Below are 26677 nucleotides of genomic sequence, written 5' to 3' on the forward strand. Positions count from 1 at the left end.
CTAACGCACAACCACTTATTTTTCCTGATGATGAGGACATGGGAATACCACCTCAGCACGTCACTGATGATGACGAAACACAGGTGCCAACTGCTGCGTCTTTCTGCAGTGTGCAGACTGAACAGGAGGTCAGGGATCAAGACTGGGTGGAAGACGATGCAGGGGACGATGAGGTCCTAGACCCCACATGGAATGAAGATCGTGCCACTGACTTTCACAGTTCGGAGGAAGAGGCAGTGGTGAGACCGAGCCAACAGCGTAGCAAAAGAGGGAGCAGTGGGCAAAATCAGAACACCCGCCGCCAAGAGACTCCGCCTGCTACTGACTGCCGCCATCTGGGACCGAGCACCCCAAAGGCAGCTTCAAGGAGTTCCCTGGCATGGCACTTCTTCAAACAATGTGCTGACGACAAGACCCGAGTGGTTTGCACGCTGTGCCATCAGAGCCTGAAGCGAGGCATTAACGTTCTGAACCTTAGCACAACCTGCATGACCAGGCACCTGCATGCAAAGCATGAACTGCAGTGGAGTAAACACCTTAAAAACAAGGAAGTCACTCAGGCTCCCCCTGCTACCTCTTCTGCTGCTGCCGCCTCGGCCTCTTCTGCTGCTGCTGCCGCCGCCTCGGTCTCTTCCTCTGCCTCTGGAGGAACGTTGGCACCTGCCGCCCAGCAAACATGGGATGCACCACCAACACCACCACCTGCGTCACCAAGCATCTCAACCATGTCACACGGCAGCATTCAGCTCTCCATCTCACAAACATTTGAGAGAAAGCGTAAATTCCCACCTAGCCACCCTCGATCCCTGGCCCTGAATGCCAGCATTTCTAAACTACTGGCCTATGAAATGCTGTCATTTAGGCTGGTGGACACACACAGCTTCAAACAGCTCATGTCACTTGCTGTCCCACAGTATGTTGTTCCCAGCCGCCACTACTTCTCCAAGAGAGCCGTGCCTTCCCTGCACAAACAAGTGTCCGATAAAATCAAGTGTGCACTGCGCAACGCCATCTGTGGCAAGGTCCACCTAACCACAGATACGTGGACCAGTAAGCACGGCCAGGGACGCTATATCTCCCTAACTGCACACTGGGTAAATGTAGTGGCGGCTGGGCCCCAGGCGGAGAGCTGTTTGGCGCACGTCCTTCCACCGCCAAGGATCGCAGGGCAACATTCTTTGCCTCCTGTCTCCTCCTCCTCCTCCTCAGCTTCCTCCTCCTCTTCTTCCACCTGCTCATCCAGTCAGCCACACACCTTTACCACCAACTTCAGCACAGCACGGGGTAAACGTCAGCAGGCCATTCTGAAACTCATATGTTTGGGGGACAGGCCCCACACCGCACAGGAGTTGTGGCGGGGTATAAAACAACAGACCGACGAGTGGTTGCTGCCGGTGAGCCTCAAGCCCGGCCTGGTGGTGTGCGATAATGGGCGAAATCTCGTTGCAGCTCTTTGACTAGCCGGTTTGACGCACATCCCTTGCCTGGCGCATGTGCTGAATTTGGTGGTGCAGAAGTTCATTCGCAACTACCCCGACATGTCAGAGCTGCTGCATAAAGTGCGGGCCGTCTGTTCGCGCTTCCGGCGTTCACACCCTGCCGCTGCTCGCCTGTCTGCGCTACAGCGTAACTTCGGCCTTCCCGCTCACCGCCTCATATGCGACGTGCCCACCAGGTGGAACTCCACCTTGCATATGCTGGACAGACTGTGCGAGCAGCAGCAGGCCATAGTGGAGTTTCAGCTGCAGCACGCACGGGTCAGTCGCACTGCGGATCAGACCCACTTCACCACCAATGACTGGGCCTCCATGCGAGACCTGTGTGCCCTGTTGCGCTGTTTCGAGTACTCCACCAACAAGGCCAGTGGCGATGACGCCGTTATCAGCGTTACAATACCACTTCTATGTCTCCTTGAGAAAACACTTAGGGCGATGATGGAAGAGGAGGTGGCCCAGGAGGAGGAAGAGGAGGAAGAGGGGTCATTTTTAGCACTTTCAGGCCAGTCTCTTCAAAGTGACTTAGAGGGAGGTTTTTTGCAACACCAGAGGCCAGGTACAAATGTGGCCAGACAGGGCCCACTACTGGAGGACGAGGAGGACGAGGATGAGGAGGAGGTGGAGGAGGATAAGGATGAAGCATTTTCACAGCGGGGTGGCACCCAAAGCAGCTCGGGCCCATCACTGGTGCGTGGCTGGGGGGAAACACAGGACGATGACGATACGTCTCCCACAGAGGACAGCTTGTCCTTACCTCTGGGCAGCCTGGCACACATGAGCGACTACATGCTGCAGTGCCTGCGCAACGACAGCAGAGTTGCCCACATTTTAACGTGTGCGGAATACTGGGTTGCCACCCTGCTGGATCCCCGGTACAAAGACAATGTGCCCACCTTACTTCCTACACTGGAGCGTGATAGGAAGATGCGCGAGTACAAGCGCACGTTGGTAGACGCGCTACTGAGAGCATTCCCAAATGTCACAGGGGAACCAGTGGAAGCCCAAGGCGAAGGCAGAGGAGGAGCAAGAGGTCGCCAACGCAGCTGTGTCACGGCCAGCTCCTCTGAGGGCAGGGTTAGCATGGCAGAGATGTGGAAAAGTTTTGTCACCACGCCAGAGCTAACTGCACCACCACCTGATACGGAACGTGTTAGCAGGAGGCAACATTTCACTAACATGGTGGAACAGTACCTGTGCACACCCCTCCACGTACTGACTGATGGTTCGGCCCCATTCAACTTCTGGGTCTCCAAATTGTCCACGTGGCCAGAGCTAGCCTTTTATGCCTTGGAGGTGCTGGCCTGCCCGGCGGCCAGCGTTTTGTCTGAACGTGTATTCAGCACGGCAGGGGGCGTCATTACAGACAAACGCAGCCGCCTGTCTACTGCCAATGTGGACAAGCTGACGTTCATAAAAATGAACCAGGCATGGATCCCACAGGACCTGTCCATCCCTTGTGCAGATTAGATATTAACTACCTCCCCTTAACAATATATTATTCTACTCCAGGGCACTTCCTCATTCAATACTATTTTTAATTTCATTTTACCATTATATTGCGGAGCAACCCAAAGTTGAATGAACCTCTCCTCTGTCTGGGTGCCGGGGCCTAAATGTGTGACAGTGGCCTGTTCCAGTGGTGGGTGACGTGAAGCCTGATTCTCTGCTATGACATGAATACAGATTCTGCGCTGACATAAGGCCAGTTTCTCTGTTACGGGACCTCTCTCCTCTGCCTGGGTGCCTGGGCCTAAATGTGTGACAGTGGCCTGTTCCAGTGGTGGGTGACGTGAAGCCTGATTCTCTGCTATGACATGAATACAGATTCTGCGCTGACATAAGGCCAGATTCTCTGTTACGGGACCTCTCTCCTCTGCCTGGGTGCCTGGGCCTAAATGTGTGACAGTGGCCTGTTCCAGTGGTGAGTGACGTGAAGCCTGATTCTCTGCTATGACATGAAGACAGATTCTGCGCTGACATAAGGCCAGATTCTCTGTTACGGGACCACTCTCCTCTGTCTGGGTGCCGGGGCCTAAATGTGTGACAGTGGCCTGTTCCAGTGGTGGGTGACGTGAAGCCTGATTCTCTGCTATGACATGAATACAGATTCTGCGCTGACATAAGGCCAGATTCTCTGTTACGGGACCTCTCTCCTCTGCCTGGGTGCCTGGGCCTAAATGTGTGACAGTGGCCTGTTCCAGTGGTGGGTGACGTGAAGCCTGATTCTCTGCTATGACATGAAGACAGATTCTGCGCTGACATAAGGCCAGATTCTCTGTTACGGGACCGCTCTCCTCTGTCTGGGTGCCGGGGCCTAAATGTGTGACTGTCACGGAACCATGAACCAGACGTACAACAAGAGATAAGTGAAAATAAGAAGGCTTTATTGAAAATAAAGCTGTAAAGCAAAAGTCCAAACGAATGGTGAAACCGAAGCAGAGTCTTTGAGAGGCCAGAGATCAGGAACCAGAAGGGTAGTCAGACGAAGCCAGGATCAGGAACCAGCAGGGTAGTCAGACGAAGCCAGGATCAGGAACCAGCAGGGTAGTCAGACGAAGCCAGGATCCAGGAACCAGAAGCAGCAGCAGTCTTAGAAGCATGTGAACACAGGAGGACCAAGCAAGGAACTGAAGCCACAGACCTCCTATATATATGAGCTAGGCATCCAGCTCCTCCCAGTGGGAAGGAGGAGCCGCAGGGTGGAAGGCTACAAGAAACCCAGAAACCAAGATGGCCGCCAGCACATGTCAAACGAAGGAGAACAGCAAGAAGGTAAGACCATGACAGTACCTCCCCCTCAAGGGCCCCTCCTCCGCGGAGCAAAAAACGGTTTCTGAGGGAAGCGTGCGTGGAAGGCTCGGAGCAAGGCAGGAGCATGGACATCTGCGGAGGAAACCCAGGAACGCTCCTCTGGACCATAACCACGCCAATGGACCAAAAACTGCACCCGACCGCGGACCAGGCGTGAGTCCAGGATATTGCTCACCTCATACTCCTCATGATTGCCCACTCGGACCGGACGAGGCCGAGGAACCGAGGAAGTGAAACGATTACACACCAGTGGCTTCAACAGGGAGACATGAAACACGTTAGAGATCCGCATGCCAGGAGGAAGCGCAAGGGCATAGGCTACCGGGTTTACCCTGCGAAGCACTCGGAAGGGACCAACAAAGCGAGGCGCCAGCTTGGGAGTGGGCACTCGAAGGTTGAGGTTGCGGGTGGACAACCATACACGGTCTCCCACCTGGTAGGAAGGAGCAGGCGCTCGTCTGCGATCAGCCTGGAGTCTCTGGCGCTGCGCAGAGGCCTCAAGGGACTTCTGGATCTGTACCCAAGAAGCACGTAGGACGGAAAGGTGATCCTCCACAGCCGGAATATCCTGGGGAGAGAATACCTCCGGTAACACGGCAGGTTGGAACCCATAATTGGCCATGAAGGGAGACGTCCCAGAGGAAGAGTTCACCGCCGTGTTCCTGGCAAACTCAGCCCAAGGCAGAAGGTCAACCCAATTGTCTTGGTGATCGGAGACATAGCAACGAAGGAATTGCTCCAAGGCCTGATTGGATCGTTCTGCGGCCCCATTGGACTGAGGGTGGTAGGCCGAGGAGAAGGAGAGATGAATCCCCAACTGGGAGCAAAAGGCGCGCCAGAACCTGGACACAAACTGACTCCCCCGATCCGACACAATCTCCTTGGGCAAACCGTGCAACCGGAAGACCTCCCTGGCAAAAATCGTGGCCAACTCTTGTGCAGAGGGTAACTTCTTGAGAGGAACACAGTGGCACATTTTGGAAAACCGATCCACAATCATGAGAATGACCGTATGGCCTCGGGATGCAGGGAGGTCCACAATGAAATCCATCCCCAGGTGTGACCATGGGCGCTCCCCGGTGGCTATGGGTTGCAGAAGGCCCAACGGAAGGTGCCGAGGGGACTTACTCTGGGCACAAACGGAGCATGCCGCTACATAAGCGGCGATGTCGGAACGTAGGGAAGGCCACCAGAACAGACGTGAAACAGCCCAGGACAGCTGATTCTTTCCAGGATGCCCCGCGGTCTTGGAGTTATGGTAGGTTCGCAACAACCGAGTGCGCAACTCCTCAGGCACAAAACATCTGCCGTTGGGTCTCCCAGAGGGAGCACCAGATTGAGCCGCCAAAATCTGCTCACCCAGGGGAGAGGTCAGGCTGGTGCGAATGGCGGCCAGGATCTGATTCGGAGGTATGACCGAAGTCGGAATCGACTCCTCCCTGGACAGCTCGGGGTACTGCCGTGATAGGGCATCCGCCCTGATGTTCTTGGAACCGGGTAGGTAGGAGACCACGTAATTAAAACGTGACAAGAACAGAGCCCATCTGGCCTGACGTGGTGTCAATCTCTTGGCCTCAGAAAGGTAGGTCAGATTCTTATGGTCCGTCAGGATGAGAACCGGAACCACCGAACCCTCGAGCAAGTGCCTCCATTCTTTAAGGGCCTGCACGATGGCCAATAACTCCCTGTCACCAATCTGATAGTTGCACTCCGCGGAAGACAGTTTCCGGGAGTAAAACCCACAAGGAAGCAGAGGACCCTCTGGTGTTCTACGCTGAGACAGAAGGGCGCCTACTCCCGTCTCAGACGCGTCCACCTCGAGGACAAAGGGCAACCCAGGGTTGGGATGCGACAGAATCGGAGCCGACACAAAAGCGGACTTTAGGGCCTCAAAAGCTCGGATGGCCTCGAGCGGCCAGACCTGGGAATTACTGCCCTTCCTGGTCAGATCCGTGAGAGGCTTGGCTAGCATGGAAAAGTCCCTGATGAACTTCCGATAATAATTGGCGAAGCCCAAAAAGCGCTGCAGGGAACGAAGACCACTGGGCTGGGGCCACTGTAAGACAGCCGAAACCTTCTCAGGATCCATGGAGAACCCCTCAGCGGAAATGATGTAACCTAAGAAGGTTACCTGGGATCGGTGAAATTCGCATTTCTCAAGCTTACCGAACAGCTTGTTCTCTCGTAACCGTTGCAACACTCGTCTGACATCCAGAATGTGGGCCTCCATGGATCCAGAATATACCAAGATGTCATCCAAATAGACCACCACACACTGCTGCAACAGGTCACGGAAAACATCGTTGATGAATTCCTGAAAGACTGCGGGCGCATTGCACAACCCAAAGGGCATAACCAAGGATTCATAATGACCGGTCCTGGTGTTAAACGCGGTCTTCCACTCATCGCCCGCCTTGATCCTTACCAGGTTATATGCCGCCCTCAGGTCGAGTTTGGTAAAGACCGTGGCCCCTTTAAGGCGATCGAACAGCTCGGAAATCAAGGGTATCGGGTAAGCGTTCTTGATCGTGATGCGATTGAGACCCCTGTAATCGATGCAAGGCCTCAACTCACCGCCCTTCTTTTTCACAAAGAAAAATCCAGCCCCTGCCGGGGACGAGGATTTGCGAATGTGTCCGCGTGAAAGCGCCTCCCTCACGTACTCCTCCATGGCCTCATTCTCCGCTACCGACAGTGGATAGACTTTGCCACGAGGAGGAACGGCACCAGGTTGTAACTCTATGGCACAATCGTATGGGCGGTGCGGAGGTAGGGCAACCGCGCGCACCTTATCGAATACATCCCGGTACTCCTCGTATTCAGGAGGCAACAGAGAGTCCGAGGAAGTACACAGCAACTTGACAGACCCATGGATGCAACTAGCCCCACACTGCGGTGACCACGAGAGGATCTCGGCCGATCTCCAATCGAAAGTCGGATTATGCTTCTGGAGCCAGGGGTACCCCAAGACCACCGAGTAGTGTGGAGACGAAATAACCTGGAGGCAGACCGACTCTCTGTGAACGGCACCAATGGCTATCCCCACTGGAAGGGTCTCATGAGTCACGTGTGACGACAGAAGGGGTCTGCCGTCTATCGCCTCAAGAGCCAGTGGGGAACCTCGAGCCTGCAGAGGAATGGAATTGGCGGCAGCGAACACACTATCAATGAACAAACCACCAGCACCAGAGTCCACCAACGCCTGGGTCGTCACCGAGCCCCCGACCCAGGAGAGGACAACAGTGATCAGTGGTTTGTCAACACGGGAAACCGGGGACGAGGAGACTCCACCCAAGATCTGCCCCCGACAGGATCTCAGGTACGAGCGTTTCCCGGACGGTTCGGACATGCCAACCGAAAATGCCCACCGAGACCACAGTACATGCATCGACCCTCGCGTCTCCGGAGTACCCTCTCCCCCTCGGACAGGCGAGCAAACCCCAGCTGCATGGGTTCACCCCCAGACAAGTCATCCCCAGGAGGCGTGGGAGGAGAGGGAGGCACGGGTGGGACAGCAAACGTAGGCGCCAATCTGTTAGAAGACCTCCGCAGGCTCTCCTTAAAGGAAGGTCTCTCCCTGAGTCTGGTGTCAATCAAAATCAGGAAAGAAATAAGAGACTCGAGCTCCACTGGTAGGTCCTTAGCTGCAACCTCATCCTTCAAGGCATCCGAGAGACCATGAGAGAAAGCAGCGACCAGAGCCTCATTATTCCAGCCCACCTCTGCTGCCAGGGTACGAAACTCAATGGCGTATTCAGCTACGGATCGTGAACCCTGTCTGATGGACATAAGGAGCTTCGCGGCAGAGGCAGCACGAGCCGGCACATCGAATACCTTCCGAAGAGAAGCAACAAAACCGGAAAACTCGGCAACCACCGGATTGTTGTTCTCCCATAAAGGGCTGGCCCAGGCCAAGGCCTTGTCCGAGAGCAGCGAGATCAAGAAGCCCACCTTTGATCTCTCAGTAGGAAAGGCATGTGGCAGCAACTCGAAATAAATGCCCACCTGGTTAAGGAAACCTCGGCACTGAGTTGGCTCTCCCCCAAAGCGCTGTGGAAGAGGGGCAGAACCGGTCATACCCCGAAACACCGCAGGCGCAACAACAGGTGTCGGGGTAGACTCTGGCGCAACAACCGGAGCGGCAGTAGGAGCGACAACCGACCTATCGGCAACGGGAGCGAAATGAGCCGTGCGTTCAAGCAGGGTTTGCAACGCCACAGCGAACCGACCCAACAGGTGATCCTGCTGATCAAGTCTGGCAACCAGCATGGGTAGCGAGGATGGCCCTGTACCGTCAGAACTCATGGCTTGGTCCTAATGTCACGGAACCATGAACCAGACGTACAACAAGAGATAAGTGAAAATAAGAAGGCTTTATTGAAAATAAAGCTGTAAAGCAAAAGTCCAAACGAATGGTGAAACCGAAGCAGAGTCTTTGAGAGGCCAGAGATCAGGAACCAGAAGGGTAGTCAGACGAAGCCAGGATCAGGAACCAGCAGGGTAGTCAGACGAAGCCAGGATCAGGAACCAGCAGGGTAGTCAGACGAAGCCAGGATCAGGAACCAGAAGCAGCAGCAGTCTTAGAAGCATGTGAACACAGGAGGACCAAGCAAGGAACTGAAGCCACAGACCTCCTATATATATGAGCTAGGCATCCAGCTTCTCCCAGTGGGAAGGAGGAGCCGCAGGGTGGAAGGCTACAAGAAACCCAGAAACCAAGATGGCCGCCAGCACATGTCAAACGAAGGAGAACAGCAAGAAGGTAAGACCATGAAAGTGACAGTGGCCTGATTTGTGGGTGACGTGAAGCCTGATTCTCTGCTATGACATGAATACAGATTCTGCGCTGACATAAGGCCAGATTCTCTGTTACGGGACCTCTCTCCTCTGCCTGGGTGCCTGGGCCTAAATGTGTGACAGTGGCCTGTTCCAGTGGTGGGTGACGTGAAGCCTGATTCTCTGATATGACATGAAGACAGATTCTGCGCTGACATAAGGCCAGATTCTCTGTTACGGGACCGCTCTCCTCTGTCTGGGTGCCGGGGCCTAAATGTGTGACAGTGGCCTGTTCCAGTGGTGGGTGACGTAAAGCCTGATTCTCTGCTATGACATGAATACAGATTCTGCGCTGACATAAGGCCAGATTCTCTGTTACGGGACCTCTCTCCTCTGCCTGGGTGCCTGGGCCTAAATGTGTGACAGTGGCCTGTTCCAGTGGTGGGTGACGTGAAGCCTGATTCTCTGCTATGACATGAAGACAGATTCTGCGCTGACATAAGGCCAGATTCTCTGTTACGGGACCGCTCTCCTCTGTCTGGGTGCCGGGGCCTAAATGTGTGACAGTGGCCTGTTCAAGTGGTGGGTGACGTGAAGCCTGATTCTCTGCTATGACATGAATACATATTCTGCGCTGACATAAGGCCAGATTCTCTGTTACGGGACCTCTCTCCTCTGCCTGGGTGCCTGGGCCTAAATGTGTGACAGTGGCCTGTTCCAGTGGTGGGTGACGTGAAGCCTGATTCTCTGCTATGACATGAAGACAGATTCTGTGCTGACATCAGGCCAGATTCTCTGTTACGGGACCTCTCTCCTCTGCCTGGGTGCCTGGGCCTAAATGTGTGACAGTGGCCTGTTCCAGTGGTGGGTGTTGTAAAGCCTGATTCTCTGCTATGACATGAATACAGATTCTGCGCTGACATAAGGCCAGATTCTCTGTTACGGGACCTCTCTCCTCTGCCTGGGTGCCTGGGCCTAAATGTGTGACAGTGGCCTGTTCCAGTGGTGGGTGACGTGAAGCCTGATTCTCTGCTATGACATGAAGACAGATTCTGCGCTGACATAAGGCCAGATTCTCTGTTACGGGACCGCTCTCCTCTGTCTGGGTGCCGGGGCCTAAATGTGTGACAGTGGCCTGTTCCAGTGGTGGGTGACGTAAAGCCTGATTCTCTGCTATGACATGAATACAGATTCTGCGCTGACATAAGGCCAGATTCTCTGTTACGGGACCTCTCTCCTCTGCCTGGGTGCCTGGGCCTAAATGTGTGACAGTGGCCTGTTCCAGTGGTGGGTGACGTGAAGCCTGATTCTCTGCTATGACATGAATACAGATTCTGCGCTGACATAAGGCCAGATTCTCTGTTACGGGAACTCTCTCCTCTGCCTGGGTGCCTGGGCCTAAATGTGTGACAGTGGCCTGTTCCAGTGTTGGGTGACGTGAAGCCTGATTCTCTGCTATGACATGAAGACAGATTCTGCGCTGACATAAGGCCAGATTCTCTGTTACGGGACCGCTCTCCTCTGTCTGGGTGCCGGGGCCTAAATGTGTGACAGTGGCCTGTTCCAGTGGTGGGTGACGTGAAGCCTGATTCTCTGCTATGACATGAATACAGATTCTGCGCTGACATAAGGCCAGATTCTCTGTTACGGGACCTCTCTCCTCTGCCTGGGTTCCTGGGCCTAAATGTGTGACAGTTGCCTGTTCCAGTGGTGGGTGACGTGAAGCCTGATTCTCTGCTATGACATGAAGACAGATTCTGCGCTGACATAAGGCCAGATTCTCTGTTACGGGACCGCTCTCCTCTGTCTGGGTGCCGGGGCCTAAATGTGTGACAGTGGCCTGTTCCAGTGGTGGGTGACGTGAAGCCTGATTCTCTGCTATGACATGAAGACAGATTCTGTGCTGACATCAGGCCAGATTCTCTGTTACGGGACCTCTCTCCTCTGCCTGGGTGCCGGGGCCTAAATGTGTGACAGAGGCCTGTTCCAGTGGTGGGTGACGTGAAGCCTGATTCTCTGCTATGACATGAAGACAGATTCTGCGCTGACATAAGGCCAGATTCTCTGTTACGGGACCGCTCTCCTCTGTCTGGGTGCCGGGGCCTAAATGTGTGACAGTGGCCTGTTCCAGTGGTGGGTGACGTGAAGCCTGATTCTCTGCTATGACATGAATACAGATTCTGCGCTGACATAAGGCCAGATTCTCTGTTACGGGACCTCTCTCCTCTGCCTGGGTGCCTGGGCCTAAATGTGTGACAGTGGCCTGTTCCAGTGGTGGGTGACGTGAAGCCTGATTCTCTGCTATGACATGAAGACAGATTCTGTGCTGACATCAGGCCAGATCCTCTGTTACGGGACCTCTCTCCTCTGCCTGGGTGCCTGGGCCTAAATGTGTGACAGTGGCCTGTTCCAGTGGTGGGTGACGTGAAGCCTGATTCTCTGCTATGACATGAAGACTGATTCTGCGCTGACATGAAGCCAGATTCTCTGCTATGGCATGAAGAGACTGATTCTCTGCTGACATGAAGCCAGATTCTTTGCTATGGCATGAAGAGACTGATTCTCTGCTGACGTGAAGCCAGATTCTCTGCTATGGGACCTCTGTCCAATTGATATTGGTTCATTTTTATTTTTTTTATTTTTATTTTAATTAATTTCCCTATTCACATTTGTTTGCAGGGGATTTACCTACATGTTGCTGCCTTTTGCAGCCCTCTAGCTCTTTCCTGGGCTGTTTTACAGCCTTTTTAGTGCCCAAAAGTTTGGGTCCCCATTGACTTCAATGGGGTTCGGGTTCGGGACGAAGTTCGGATCGGGTTTGGATCCCGAACCCGAACATTTCCGGGAAGTTCGGCCGAACTTCTCGAACCCGAACATCCAGGTGTTCGCTCAACTCTAACCACAACATGTGATGGGTTAAATGTCTGAGACTGGCCTTATCGCTGATCGCAGACATTAGCTCCGGGTATCTGCTGTGTGAAACAGACAACATCTTTAAAGGGACAACATCTGCTGTACATGTACGGTGGATGTCGTCAAGGTGTTAATAACTACACAGGGATATATACACTATCATACTATGATACTTTGTAAAGAAGTGGATATCGATTCTAAATGGGATGACATCTTTCCATATTTAGGTTATGTGAAGTTTGGTGCCAAAGCTCAAGATTTTCAGCTATAGATTTAACAAATCAGAAAATGTACTTAATGGAATCATCCTGTGATGGAGCATGATGGATGCATGTCTGTCCCAACATAGACAGCACTCCATCAGTCCCCTAGAAGTAAATGGAACGGTGGATCAAAATGTGCACTACCACTCCATGTAGAGTGGGGACATGGAGACCACCTCACATTCTCAGGATGCTAGTGATCCCAGCATGGGCGTAAACTACCAGGGTAGCATGGGGCCTAACAACTAAGGCCATAAGTAGCCGTTAGTAATAAAATGTATATAAGATGCCATGGAAAATTTTATACAACCTCATTCTAAGTTTTAGTGCCTCAAGGTTACTTCTTTTTTTGCATTTTCCCTTCTGCGTCTCAATTCTTTTTGCATTTTTCTTGTACTTTGACATCAATACATAATTCATGTACTGTGACATTATATGTGCATTAAGCCTCATTCACACGTCAGTGTTTTGGTCAGTGATTTCCATCAGTGATTGTGAGCCAAAACCAGGACAGACATGTATAAGGGAAAGATCTGCTTCTTTTCTGTGTGTAGAACCACACCTGGTTTTGGCTTCAAATCACTGATGGAAATTACTGAGCAAAACACTTATGCGTGAATGAGGCTTTATACTTTCATGTGACATCACTGTTTGTATAATTCCAGTGTTGCAACATCACCAAGTTGATTATCTCTGTATTATGCCAATACTGTGACTTTAATTTGTGCAATATTCCTATACTGTGACTTCATTGTGCTCATTGTTCCCTTGTTACATCCGTGTGTACATTATCCCTGTACTGTGACATCACTAGATACATTATCCCCATACTATGACATCAATGTGTGCCTTAGGGAGACCAATCATAAACTGAACATGTTGGAAGTTGTGATCGTAGAATGGGGCCCCATTCCAAATCTTGCTATGGGACCCCATGATTATTTGTTACAGCCCTGGATCCTAGTAGTCGGACTCCCAGAATTCCAATATTTATAGCCTATTGTTTTGATAAATGCCTTAAAATAAACAATGCTGGAAATATGCAAAATCAAAACCCATATTTACTATATTGGATCTCTTTTTTTGAAAAAAGGGGAGACAAAGCTTATAGCTTAAAAGGGCCAATAATGGCTAAAAAGCTTTTGTAATTTGTTAGGTTCTGCTGCACCATTTTTAATGGCTTCCGAAATTTCACAGCACGCATTTAGCCACATGTTTTGGGTCATTTGGTTTTAGATATTAAGTGCTTACAGAGAAGTAGATGCAATTATTTCTGTCTGGTCTTGTGTGTAAGTTCATAGTTCTGAGCTCTGCATAAGAAAATCTCAAAGCTGCAAAAAAAAATTAAAAATAATAATGTATCAAAACCTGAGACACGATATTAGGCTTCACTTCCTTTCTAAAAATGTCATTAATGGACTAAAAAAAAATTAAAAGCCATTAGTATATTAAATATTTATTTCCAAAGAAAATGAACAGCAGGCCTCTGTCAGGTTAATCTCTGACTTCCAGCAACATCTGTAATTATAGCACTGTAATTCATTACTGCTGGCCTCTTAGCTCCCATAGATGGTCTGCACCAATAAATATTTAGACTGGTGGAGAACACGCTTCAGATATGTTTGATATGTGCAGGCAGAATGGATTTTACTATAAACAAGAAGTATGCATCACTGAAGGTCTGTTAACTAGGGAAGGGTTACATAACTGAACTGCACACATTCTATGTGTAAGTCACAGAACCAGAAACTAAAGTGCTTGTATGCCAAGGGGCACATGAGACAACAACAGAGGGTTCTTCAGTATTTACTCCATCAAATATGCATTTGCGAATTAAAGCGCACCAAACTGAAATAGTTGAAATGTCTGAAAAATCCTACACAAAATGTTAAAATCAGTTTTGTCACGTTCGGGTATGGGAGGAAAACACCACACCGAACATAGGAGGGAAAGGGGTGAGGAAATAAGGCCTGGAACCTAGGGAGAGGAGATGGACACCTCCTAGTAAAACCTAATCAGAGTCCTGACTAACTACCAGTATGAACAGACCCCAGATGTAGGTGAGTTCATACACCAGAATACTTAGTGTCCTAACTGACCCTATAGGACCCTAATACTAATGTCAGGACTGAGACAACCTGTTCCTCCAAAAGGAAGGACAAACAGGAGTCTACCTCAGGCCTTAATGCAAATGACAGGGAAATGCAACACACAAAATAACACAAACAAAATATAAAAGAGAAAGAAAACACTTAACTACAAGCACCAGGAACTCAGCCGAGATCCACACACCAGCTTTCCACAACTCAAACAGAAGCTATAAACCACATAGCATAGTGGGAGAAACAACAATAAATAGAGAAGGTTAAAAGACCATAATCGCCACACCTGGGGAAAGAAGGTGTGGCAAGCACCAGAAACAACACAGACGTCATTTGATCCAAACAGAAAACATGTCAGATCAAACAACGTGTTGCCAGTCTCACCGATCTCCTGCCACCTGTCACGGGAACATCCATAACAGTACTCCCCCTTCTATGGGTGACCTCCGGGCACCCAGGACCAACTTTATTCGGATGAGAGAAAGACTTTCACCAAACGACTGGCATTCACATCAGATGCTGGTACCCACATCCTCTCTTTTGGTCCATAACCCTTCCAGTGAACAACTTGACCCGAACTGCACCCCTAACCCGGACCCCATTTAGGTCAATGGGGACCCAAACTTCACTTTATTATTTTCCGTTATAACAGAAAATAATAGCATTCTTAAAACAGAATGCTAAATAAAATGTCCATTGAGGGGTTAAAAAAAAAATATAAAAACACCTCATCCACTTGATCGCGCAGCCGGTATCTTCTTTACTTCAGGACCTGCAAAAGGACCTGCGGTGACGTAATTGCGCTCACCACGTGGTGAGCTCTGTGACGTCACCACATGTCCTTTTGCAGGTCCTGAAGAAAAGAAGATACCAGCTGTGTGATCAAGTGGATGAGGAGAGTTTTTTGTTTTTTTTAACCCCTCAATAGACATTTTATTTAGCATTCTGTTTTAAGAATGCTATTATTTTCCGTTATAACCATGTTATAACAGAAAACAATAAAATCACCCGAATACTGAACCCGAACTTCAGTGAAAAAGTCCGGGTTCGGGTCAGGGTACCCGAACTCGCAAAGTTCGGTATGAACCCGAACTTTGCAGTTTGGGTTTGCTCAACTCTAATTATACATTTTCAGAGCCTCAGGAAGTTCAAGACAAAAAGCTACAGGATTAATAATGGCAGTGATCTTATATGGACCAATAAACCTTGGACCCAACTTCCAAGAAGGAACCTTCAACTTAATATTTCTAGTGGACAGCCACACAAAATCACCCACACTTAGGTCCGGACCATTCATACGTTTTCTGTCAGCCACACATTTATACTTGTTGCCCATATTCATCATGTTATTTTGAATTTTCCGCCATATAGAAGACAATGATGATGAAAAACGTTCCTCTTCAGGAATATCGTAAGTATCCGAAACTGAGACTGTGCCAAATTGCAGGTAAAACGATATGCCCCAAGAAATGGCGACTTACCAATGGACTCCTGTCTATGATTGTTTGGCAAACTATGCCAAAGACAAAAACGAAGACCAAATCCTCCTTGTTCTCAGAGACAAAACATCTTAAGTAAGTCTACAGACTCTGATTACTGCACTCCATCTGTCCATTCGTCTGAGGATGAAAAGCAGAAGAAAAAGACAGTCGAACCCCCAGCTGAGTACACAATGGCTTCCAAAATCTGGACACAAACTGATCACGTCAGAGGGAATGCCTTGAAGTTTCACAATGCTGTCAACAAACACTTGCGCAAGTGTTTTAGCATTAGAGATGTCCCGAACTATTCGCCGGCGAACAGTTCTCGGCGAACATAGCTTGCTCGCGTTCGCCGAGGCGGGCGAACATATGTGATGTTCGGTTTGTCCCCTATTCATCATCATTGAGCAAGCTTTGACCCTGTACCTCACAGTCAGCAGACACATTCCAGCCAATCAGCAGCATACCCTCCCTCCCAGACCCTCCCACCTCCTGGACAGCATCCATTTTAGATTAATTCGGAAGCTGCAGTCTTAGTGAGAGGAGGGACAGTGTAGCTCAGGGCTGGGACAAGGCCATTTGGTGCCCAGGGCGAAGATGGCAAACTGCGCCCCCCCCCCCCCCCCCCCCGTTTTTAAGAAAGAATCAATGTTGTTTCAAAACAAGAATATACTTAAAGCAATAGAACAAAGGACTGTGGGACTTTGAAAGTCACAGACACTATAAAGTTCCCCCCCATCATCATGTGCCAGTATAAAGTCCCCCCCATCATCATGTGCCAGTTTTGTAATAAGCCCCCCCAATGTGCCAGTAACACTATTGTAAAAAAAAACAAAAAAAAAACACTTATACTTACCTAAGTGTCAGCGATGCGATGCAGCCTCTTCCTGTGTCCCACGCTGTAATGTAAGGCTCAGGCGGCACGATGACGTCATTGCGCCGGCCTCTGATAGGCTGCCGGCCTAGTGCCTGCAGCCAGGGGCGTACATAAAAATCACTGGGCCCCATAGCAGGAATCTAAATTGGGCCCCCATTCCCCTTTTATAGCCCCTCCCTTTGTTCCATGAACTATTCTTGCTGCTGCGTTTTATAATTTATGCCATCAGGGCCGGAATGGGATTACAAAACAGCCCTGGCACACAAAAGAGGTATAATAGATGCAGATGTATATTATATACAGCAGTGTACAGTTATGTGAGGTACGCGGTATAATAGATGCAGTGTGTACAGGTATATAGTATATTCCCTAGTGTTCTGATATGTGAGGTACAGGGTATAATAGATGCAGTGTGTACAGGTATATAGTATATACAGCAGTGTACTGATATGTGAGGTACGGGGTATAATATATGCAGTGTATACAGTATATACAGTAGTGTAATATGTGAGGTACGAGGTATAATAGATGCAGTGTGTACAGGTATATAGTAAATACAGCAGTGTATTGACACCTCGTACCTCACATATCAGTACACTGCTGTATATACTATATATCTGTACACACTGCATCTATTATACCTCGTACCTCACATATATAGTATATACAGAAGTGTACTGATATCTGTACACACAGCATCTATTATACCTCATACCTCACATATCAGTGCACTGCGGTATATACTATATATCTGTACATATTGCATGTATAATACTGTGTAATATATGCAGTGTGTGTGCATGTATGTGTGTGTATATATATATATATACAGAGCAGTGTATTGATGTGACACATAGAAGGTATAATACTGTAGATGCAGTGTTTATAGAAATATGTGGTCAGTTATGCATTATAGTCACTGTGAGGTACATGAGGTAGTGGTAACTGTCTGAAGTAGTATACATGAGTGAGCAATGAGTAAAAACAGGGCATGGAGGGGGGGGGGGTAAATGATGAAAAGTGGAGGACCTCCTCTTACCTCTCCATTCCAGTCTGTATGGATCAATACAGAGCTGCTTGTGAACTTTTAATACTTGCTGTTAGGGGTTGAAGGACCTGTGATGATGTCATCACAGGTCCTGGCAGATGTACCTTTGAAACCTAGGAACTACACCATTTTTGGTGCAGTTCCTTTGCTAGATTCTGCAGGACCTGTGATGTTGAAGATGATGTCATCACAGGTCCTGGCAGATGCACTGTTCTAACCTGGGAACTACACTTTACACTGTGCAGTTCCCTTACAGGACCTGTGATGACATCATCAAAGGTCCTTTAGCTTTAGAAAGGTAAACAGGAGTAATTAGGGGGCGGGGCCTCTCCTCCACTTCGGTGCCTGCCTGCAGCCTATCAGAGGAAAGGGAAGGGACACGCCTCTCCCTCCCCTGCACCTCCGCTGGCACAGACAGTTTACAATGGAGATGAGCGCAATGGAAGCGCTCATCTCCCTGTGCCCGGCGGCGGCTGCTCACTTGGGGGGGGGGGTCATTTTAGTTGGGGGGGCACATGGGAGGGCACAGCATGATGTAGGGGGGGCCGTGGCTGGCACTTCACCTGCGCCCCCCTCCTGTCCGCAAATGGTAGCGCCCAGGGCACCCGCTCCTTCGGCCCCTGCCTTGTACCGGCCCTGGTGTAGCTGCTGCTGATTTAATAGGGAAATCGATAGCTAGGCCAGTGTATTCAGTGTCCACTCCAGTCCTGAAAGACTCATCTGATCTCTGCTGCAAGGACAGCGTCCTGACAGCACCCCAAAAAGCCCTTTTTAGGGCTAGTACATCAGTGTGCTTTCTTTTTTTTTTCCCTCTGTAATCTAATTGCAGTTGCCTGCCAGCGTGTGTGTCAGGCTCACAGCGTATACTGTGCCCACTTGCCCAGTGCCACCACTCATATCTGGTGTCACAGTAGCTTGCATTTAAAAAAAAAAAAAACTTTTTTGACTGTAATATAATAGCAGTCAGTTGCCTGCAAGCGTGTGTGTTTCAGGGGCTGCCAGTGCACAGTGTCACACCAGTGCAACTCATATCTGGTGTCACAGTAGATTACATTTAAAAAAACAACAACAATTTTGACTGTAATAGAATAGCAGTCAGTTGCCTGCAAGCGTGTTTGTTTCAGGCCCTGCCAGTGCACAGTGTCACACCAGTGCAACTCATATCTGGTGTCACAGTAGATTACATTTAAAAAAACAACAACAAATTTTGACTGTAATAGAATAGCAGTCAGTTGCCTGCAAGCGTGTGTGTTTCAGGCCCTGCCAGTGCACAGTGTCACACCAGTGCCACTCATATCTGGTGTCACAGTAGCTTGCACGCATAGTACAACTAAACTAATCTAAAAATAATGACAGGCAGAGGCAGGCCACCCCGAAGGGGCCGTCGTGGTGCTGTGATTCCCTTTGGCCCTAGAATAATGCCCAGTGTTTAGAGGCCACGTACACTGAACTCAAAAAGTTCTGAGGACATAGTTGACTGGCTAACACAGGACACCCAATCTTCTACAGCTTCCGCTCAGAACCTTGACGCACCATCCTCCTCCAGCTCAGCTTCGGGCACCTCTCAAGTTACCACTCTCCCGCCTGCCGCCACCACCAACACTAGCACCACAGCTGCTTCACTTGATCTGTCAGAGGAGTTATTTACACATCAGTTGGAAGAAATGAGTGATGCGCAACCATTATTGCCAGAGGATGTAGATAACAGGGATATGTCTCAGTCAGGCATCATTACACACATGGACGTACAGTGTGATGATGATGATGTTGTACCCGCTGCTGCTTCCTTTGCTGAGTTGTCAGATACAAGTGAATGATGATGATGTGCAGCGTACTCAAGTTGTGTGTAGTAGGTGTTTCTGGGTGATGTAGTGCAATATACACTAACTTGGTACAGCTGACTCTCTGCAAGGGCAGGTATAGGTAAAGATAGTTCGTGACGCCAGTGCCAAGTAAACGGTGGCACGCCGTTTGCGGATGCAGGAATAAATCGAGGAAACGTGGTCTTAAAACAGAACTCCAACTTTAGTAGTTTTGCAAGCAGAGACAATATTGGAAATGCAGTTCCTAAGCATACAGTCGATTTTGCAATTCGGTCGATGCAGGCAATTCAGTTATAGCAGGGTAATTACAGAGTGTTGAACACAGGACTTGCAGTACAGGAGCTTGCACTCTAATTCTGTCTGATCCTGGAATACAGCAATTCCTCACCAAGGCCCAATAACCTAGCTCTGGCTTTATATCCTTGGCTGTGGCTTTTATAAGTACCTCCTCTGTCTTTCTTAGTACCTCTGGCTTTCCTGATCTTTGTCTCTGTCTCTCTCAGCTGTTGGAAACTTCCTCAGGTTCTTGATCTAACATATTCCTGTTTCTGCATATGGGAATTCAGGAGGGAATCTTCTCCTGGACAGCAGGCTTCAGGCCTGGACTTGTCTCAGACATTGTCTAATCTCCAACTGTAGATTACAGACACTAGACTCCGTCTGCCTTGCACTTCCCTGACTGGGCCTTATATAAACTAGGGCTCCCTAGCTCCCTCTAGTGACAAGAAGCTAGAATGACACCCCTAGCAAGCCTGTACATGCAAGTGTCATAGTAACAGGGAAACACATAGCATTGCATTACATGACATTTTATAAAACTGACATATACCAACTTCTCCATAATTAAGGAGGGACGACAGCACACCAAGTGACACTTTGGTAGTGACGGGTATTACAGTTCCCGTACACTACATACCCCACTGCTTTAAGCTGAGTACGACCTCGTACTCCATCATGGGTCGCCCAACTGGAATCTCTACCTGAAATAGAAAACAGAGACATGCAGGTTACATACATGTAATTCATCTGCATTTACATTTACATCAGGTCCAATTGGCAAAGGTGAAGTGTGGTGACAAGGGGCGTCGTTCTCTTCTCTCAGGATAGTGAATGGAACGGGGGCGCTGACCTGGCACAGCGTAACATTATAACCAGGATAGTCCATGACAATGAATAAGTCCATGATAGAACAGTAGAATGGATAAAACAGTATAAAAGTTCTTGGAGGCTCAAAGAACAAACATGAGTCCGTCCCCAGGTTATTTCTTATTAATCACAGAGGCTCTCATGCGGTGGAGTCCATCTCTGGGCACAATACTTTTAAAAGAATAAGAATCTCAGAGGCTCAGGTACTTTTGAGTCTGTCTCCGGGCACGGTTCCTTAGTATGAAGTTGCACAATAAAAGGACAGCAAAGACAAGTGCTGTAATACCCCTGATCAACCTGAAAAGGGGGTGAAGGGTAAAAGGTGCAACTAAAGGAACAGGCAAAACTTGGCGTGGGGTAACAAAAGCAGGCAGGAGGTCCTGGGAACAAACTTGGCCTTGCTGACTTTGTGATTTCAGTGGTCAACACCTACCACTGAGCCGTGGACAAACTGGCAGCCGCAACAAAGGACCAGAAACATAGGACTCCTGTCCTGGAAGGGTTAACATCAAACTTCTGCAGTGAAATAAATCAAAGGCCTAGCAGGCTGATTTACAATGGCATCTCATAACCACTTGGCTCCGCTGGCAGGTATCGTCTGTAGTATTCTTCCACAGGAGGGTGTGCCCACATAACTGTGTCAGGGGGCAGCTGTAGGGTAAAGGGGCCCCTAATAGGTATTGGCCCCATAGGCCTAGGGGTGAACCCTCTGGTGGACCTTGCCGGTCCTGACATGATCACTGCAGGGTGTAATGGGCTTGGCACCGCCGCAGCAAGCGGTCCGGTGCTCTGGGTGCAGCAGTTTACGGCAATCGCGGGTCCGGTCTGGGGCACTGACGGAGCGGTGGTAACAGAAGGCGGTTTACGGGTGGTGACAGGCACCCTTACCTCACCCTTCCTCGGCGGTGTCTGGATCCTGGCGGTGTATGTCTTGCGCAACTCCCGCAACTTCTCCTCCAGCCGGACGATCTGCTCACCGATGCTCTCTGTGTCGGAGTCGCTGTCCTCTGCTGGCGCCGCCGGCGCAGGTACAGTCACCGATGACGCGGACTCGGCCTCTGCAGGTTCTGGCGATGCGTCTGGTCTCCGTCCCATCCGGATGTTCTGAAAGGTAGCACTAAGTCCTTTTAACTGCTCCAGCTCCGATATTGTCTTCTCCCGACGAGGCAGCTCGGGGGAAGGATAGGGGCTCACCCATTTTTCCAACACGGTTGGCTGCCAGAAGACATTAGGCCCAATGAAGGAGCTCCGCTCCTGAAAGGCGTGATGGGCCGGCTCTGGAGAGCGTTCCGGTTCCCGCTCGCAGCCAGAGTAGTCTTCTCCTTCTTCTGCCTCCCAGTCCTCAGGAGCTCGCTTGGGACGGGTCACGGCAGTTGCATAAGGGCCTCGTAGGCTCTCGGCAGGGGTGTACTCCACTTCCTCTCCCTCGCGGAGGCTGTGCTGGTACGAAGGGAGGTAGTCTCTTTTGACAGACCTTCGATTAACATAGAGGTCTCTGCCAGTTAGATAGTCCTGAATAAACCCGTAGCCACGGGGTTTGTCAAATGACAGCACCACTCCCTTTCTCCTTTCCAGGCGGGGTTGGGTGTGCGTATGCTTCTCATGTATGGTCTTGGTTAGTTCCTCATAGATGATTTTGGTCTTTGTATTCCGCTTGATAGCGGCCTCTCGGATCTCCGCCATCAGGGAGGACCATTTGAAAGATGGTTGGAAAAAGTCCCTCCACGAGCCATAGTAGGGCTCGGGTTCTTTCTCCCTTGGGCGGCAGGCGGGTTGCTCCGGTCCCGGAGAGTAGGCCGGTGGAGCCTCTTCTGGCTCTACACCGATGTCAGTCATCTTTGCAATTTCAGGTGCGGACGCTGCAGTAACACTCTGCTCGCTTTCCAACATGCTCGATCCTTCTGAGGAGAGCGATAGGGTCGCGTCAATTAGAGTAGCCAGCTCCTCCCACTGCACCGGGAGGCCGCCCCCCAGGTAGTCCAGTATATGGAAGGCGGTGTCCATGCTGGCAGACATGCAAATATCCAGATAAGCCGTGGCGCCTGCCCTTGACCTTCTTCCCGCTTTTTCCTCAGAAAGGCGCCAATTTTTCCCGCCTTTTCGGGATGAAGGTGACGCAGCAGTAAATTCAGCCAGCTCAGCGGCCATCTTTGGGTACAAACGCTGTCTATTCACTGACAGCAAGCAGGATTGTAAAAAGTCCACAAAACCACACTCCAATGCGGCGATTTTCTTCCTCTTGATAGCGCAACACTGTACAGCGCTTTTTAGAAGTTTTGGGTACACTTTGGGTATGATTTTCAGTCCACAAAGTCCACTTTCAATAAACAGGCAATTTGTCACTTTGGTCACAGGGCAACTGTATAAGGCACAAAGTTCACGCTTCTTGCACTAGAAAGCGTGCGTATCCTGTTCGTGTTCCCGTACACTACAGATGTGTCCGTGGATGTCACGTGGGTGCCCACTCGAAGAGAAGAAGAACAGGGGGAAAGTTCAGATGGGGAGACAGAGAGGAGGAGGAGACGAGTTGAAAGCAGGGGGAGGTCGTCGCAAGGAGCTAGTGGCACAGTCAGACAGCATGCATCAGCACCCAGGGTCAGCCAGACAGCACGCCAATCAACGCATGCTGTTGCCACCACCAGAATGCCGTCATTGCAGAGCTCAGCAGTGTGGAATTTTTTTTGTGTGTCTGCCTCTGACAACAGCGATGCCATTTGCAACCTGTGCCAAAAGAAACTGAGTCGTGGGAAGTCCAGCACATAATCTCAAATCACAAACGCCTATGGGATCAACACTTGAGTACAAGCAGCACACAAACTGAAAGCCGCCATCCTCCTCCTGGTCCAGCATCTTCAGCCACGTCAACCACTGCTGTCCTCCTTGCCCCCTCTCAACCATCCGCCACTCCGTTTCTCGCCTTGAGCAGTTCCTGCTCATCTGCCCACAGTCAGGTATCTGTCAAGGACATATTTGAGCGTAAGAAGCCAATGTCACAGAGTCACCCCCCGGCGTCTGACAGCTGGCTTGTCGGAACTCTAAGCCTGCCAGCTTTTACCATACAAGCTGGTGGAGTCTGAGGCCTTCAAAAAATTTGTAGCTATTGGGACACCGCAGTGGAAGGTACTCGGCCGAAATTTATTTTCACAAAAGGCAATCCCCAACCTATACTCTATTGTGCAAAAGGAAGTCATGGCATGTCTGACACACAGTGTTGGGGCAAGGATCCATCTGCCCACTGATACCTGGTCTGCAAAGCACGGTCAGGGCAGGTATATCACCTACACTGCGCATTGGGTAAACCTGCTGACGGCTGCCAAGCATGTAATGCGTGGCTCTGCAGAGGAGTTGGTGACACCGCCACGACTTGCAGGCAGGCCTGCTGCCACCTCCTCTACTCCTCCTACTCCATCCTCTTCGATAACCTCCTCGGCTGAGTCCTCTTCTGCTGCTGCGTCTTGCTCCACATCAACTGCACCCCCCCATCTCCCCAGGGGCTATTCCACATCCCGGATACGACAGTGTCACGCCGTCTTGGGGTTGACTTGCCTGAAAGCAGAGAGTCACACCGGACCAGCACTCCTGTCCGCCCTGAACGCACAGGTGGATCAGTGGCTGACTCTGCACCAACTGGAGATCGTCAAAGTGGTGTGTGACAACGGAAGCAATTTGTTGGCGGCATTGAATTTGGGCAAGTTGACACATGTGCCGTGCATGGCACATGTGTTGAATCTGATTGTACAACACTTGGTGCATAAGTACCCAGGCTTACAGGACGTCCTCAAGCAGGCCAGGAAGGTATGTGGCCATTTCAGGTGTTCCTACACTGTCATGGCGCACTTTTCATATATCCAGCGGCGAAACAACATGCCAGTGAGGCGCTTGATTTGCGACAGCCTGACACATTGGAATTCAACACTCCTAATGTTCGACCGCCTGCTCCAACAAGAAAAAGCCGTCAACGAGTATTTGTATGACCGGGGTGCTAGGACAGCCTCTGCGGAGCTGGGAATTTTTTTGCCACGTTACTGGACGCTTATGCGCAATGCCTGTAGGCTCATGCGTCCTTTTGAGGAGGTGACAAACCTAGTCAGTCGCACTGAAGGCACCATCAGCGACATCATCCCATTTGTTTTCTTCCTGGAGCGTGCCCTGCGTAGAGTGCTGGATCAGGCCGTAGATGAGCGTGAAGAGGAAGAGTTGTGGTCACCATCACCACCAGAAACAGCCTTATCAGCATCGCTTGCTGGACCTGCGGCAACGCTGGAAGAGGAGTCTGAGGAAGAGGAGTCAGAGGAGGAATGTGGCTTTGAGGAAGAGGAGGAAGACCAACCACAGCAGGCATCCCAGGGTGCTCGTTGTCACCTATCTGGTACCCGTGGTGTTGTACGTGGCTGGGGGGAAGAACAGACCTTCAGTGAGATCAGTGAGGACGAGTAATGGGACATGAGTAGCTCGGCATCCAACCTTATGCAAATGGGGTCTTTCATGCTGTCGTGCCTGTTGAGGGACCCTCGTATAAAAAGGCTGAAGGAGAAGGACCTGTACTGGGTGGCCACGCTACTAGACCCCCGGTATAAGCAGAAAATGCCTGAAATGTTACCGAATTACCGGAAGTCGGAAAGGATGCAGCAGTTCCAAAATAAATTAAAAAGTATGCTTTACACAGCGTATAAGGGGGATGTCACAGCACAACTGGAATCTAACAGGGGAAGAGGTGAAAGTAATCCTCCTCCTACCACGACCACGCCGGCAAGGACAGGACGCTTTACAGATGTGTTGTTGATGGAGGACATGCAGAGCTTTTTAAGTCCTACGCATCGCCACAGCCCTTCGGGGTCCACCCTCAGAGAACGACTCGACCAACAGGTAGCAAACTACCTCGCCTTAACTGCAGATATCGACACTCTGAAGAGCGATGAACCCCTTGACTACTGGGTGTGCAGGCTTGACCTGTGGCCTGAGCTATCCCAATTTGTGTGCTGTCAGAAAGGACCTTCAGTGCAGCAGGAGGTATTGTCACTGAGAAGAGAAGTCGCCTAAATCAAAAAAGTCTAGATTACCTGGCAAGCGCCCGACTGTATAGGGAGGGTGCTTAGGGACTGATGGTCCTCCTCCCCCCCATTCCCCCTTCAGGACATTCTGGGAGCTGGCCCCGTCATGTAAGGTTTAAGTAGTGGTGGATTAGGACGGCCGTTAAGGGGTTAATTCTGGTGGAACCTCCTTAGACAGGAGGGGGGCGGTGCAGGAATCCTGAAGGTACATATACCCCTCCCACTGCTCCAGCACTTCCTCTTGCAAGTGGAAGCAAAGATTGTCCCTCCCTCCCTCCCTTTTTGCGGTTATCATGGAGAGGCGGGTCGAGGTGCGCGGTTATGATCAGTTATGGATACTTGGTTATTCTGTGTTTTTTCTATTTCTTCAGATCCCTCGCTGGGAGTCCAGCAGTTTGGATATCGCTCCGATGATTTTGGCTTTGGAGAGCTGAAAATTCTGGTTGAGTTTATGAAGTCACAGCTGGCGGCATTTGAGTACAGCGGAGACATGTTGGGAGCAGATGGCGTGCTTGCCCGCTGGGAGTCCAGCTGTGGGCATACTGCTCTGATGATTACGGTTTAACTTGCCTGCTGGGAGTCCAGCGGTGGGCATATCGCTCTGATGATTACGGTTTAACTTGCCCGCTGGGAGTCCAGCGTTTGGCATACTGCTCCGATATTATGGTTTATTAAGGTTTGCCGCTTTAATAAAGAAGCTGTGGCCGATCACCATCCAGCAATAAAATGATACAGTTGTCTGTGTGGTTTGTTATGGGTCAAGGTTGGGTAAAGGGGCCAGAGGTGATTAAAGGTGTTTTCCCCCCTTCCCATGTTTCCCTGAATACCGGCAGTCTCACCTTTATTAAGATGAATGAGGCATGGATCCCGAAGGGACTTACAGTGGGCGA

Source organism: Bufo bufo, chromosome 6 (assembly GCF_905171765.1).
Source record: "Bufo bufo chromosome 6, aBufBuf1.1, whole genome shotgun sequence".
NCBI lineage: Eukaryota > Metazoa > Chordata > Amphibia > Anura > Bufonidae > Bufo > Bufo bufo.